Here is a 1,834-nt window from a genome sequence, read left to right on the forward strand (position 1 = left end):
TTTATTTGTTAAAGCATATAATGGAACAGATTCTTTTGTTTTGGTGGACCTAGGGACCACACCTCTGGCGCCGGGCGGAAAGGTTTCTTTCTTCGTACTTTCGCTCCCGCTCCTCGCGCTTCGGATAACATGAAGTAACAGAAGAACTGCAATTAATATTTTAGTTTAAGTAAGTCAAAAGGGGGGAGGGGATTTTTAGGATGTTACTCTTTTTTGAAATGGAATTAGTCACACGCGTAACCAACGAACTCTCCCTACGCTATTGGATCAATCGGTTCCCCCATCGCAAGTTCTTTCAGAACCTACCTCTACATTATGTAAACATAACTTCCCCCCCGGGGAATGAGTTCAATTCTATGGTTCCATCCCGGTTCCTTATAATAGCATTTCCATGTCCCAAACAGCGTTACTTAAAGCAAGGCGCTTGCGCTTTTCTTATTACTTGTTCGTTTATTCTCTTCTCTATTAAACTAACCACCTGAGCCAATCTCGATAAAAAAAAATGCATTCTATTGTTATTCAAAAATTACTGAGTACGAACGCACATCTGGGCCGTCGGGTAGCTGCTCATCATTTCAAAGTCTATATCTGTGGTTCAAGAAATGGAATTGCTATTCTCGATTCAGACAAGACACTGATTTTTTTACGAAACGCTTGTCATTTTATAGGAACTCCCATTCGTCAAAAAGGCCGTTCCTTCTTTTTAAAGACCCATCATTTATTTAAAGATGAGATAATAGAACAAATGGCGACGAACTGTATCAATGATTCTCAATGGAGGATAGGGAGTTTTTTGACCAATTGTTCAAGTCAAAAAAAAATCCGTTCGAGAAACAAGAAGATAAATTTTGGGTCAAACCAACAACCAGATTGTGTAGTTATTATGGATGCAGATAGAAAGTCTTCGGTCATACTAGAAGCTGATCGATCACAAATACCTATTGCATCTTCAGTGGATTCTACGATCCCATTGGGATCCTATAAAAAAATAACTTATCCCATTCCAGCGAATGATCCTATACAGTTCGTATATCTATTTCGTAATTCGATCACGAAAACAGTTCTTCTTGAACAGGGAAGGTTATCTGACTTTCAGATAAAGACTGCGGGAGAAGAAACAACTCATCGATCGACCTTTTCTAAGAAGAATTGGTTTTAGTCGATCGGTCGACTGGTCAAATACCCATCAAACTACAGCTTCAAAGCCTAGCGCCAGAACTCGCTTCTGCTCCTAAACTCGCACCTAAAGTAGCTTCTGCTCATAAATCGCTCCCGCTCGTAAACTCGTTTTTTTATGGATTGAACAAGAATTGTACTAGGGCTGGGTTGGATGAAGCCGGCTGATATAGCTTTTCAACAACGAGTGATTCCATTGACCGGTACAAAGGCAGATAGGCTATGGAGGCGCGAGTGAGCGGGAGCGGGAGCGGGTAGGCTGTTCTTGTCTCTAGGAAGCTGAACGAAAACCACCTCAGCAAACAGTGAGACTAGGTGTTCGGCTAGCTCTTGACTTGATACGGAATCCACTTATGGTTTGGTAAGCTTCCACTCTACCACGACCTTACTGATAAACCATTTCGAGTCCCCTTAGGCGGCGGGAGCGGGCGTGGGTAGTGTTGTCAGTGTTTTTATAAGCGGATTAAGACATGGTCAAGTGCTATCGATCGGCGGTAAGATGGTCCTGGAAGGTGATGCTATCCACATTCTTCGGGCAGCTTCTTTACCTTCGGTAACTTATCTTTCAGATAACGTTTCATCTGAAGAACTGAGGTTCTGAGTTTACTTCACAGAACCTCAGGTGAGGTTACGAAGTTCTTGCAGAACCTCTCAGAGG

At 42.4% G+C, this 1,834-nt stretch overlaps 1 pseudogene; it reads left to right on the forward strand.

Moving 5' to 3' along the window:
• Positions 1 to 200: 200 nt before the first annotated feature.
• Positions 201 to 1,199, forward strand: LOC144703270 (small ribosomal subunit protein uS2m pseudogene; annotated as a pseudogene).
• Positions 1,200 to 1,834: the final 635 nt, after the last annotated feature.

This window comes from Wolffia australiana, chromosome 5, assembly GCF_029677425.1.
Source record: "Wolffia australiana isolate 7733 chromosome 5, ASM2967742v1".
NCBI lineage: Eukaryota > Viridiplantae > Streptophyta > Magnoliopsida > Alismatales > Araceae > Wolffia > Wolffia australiana.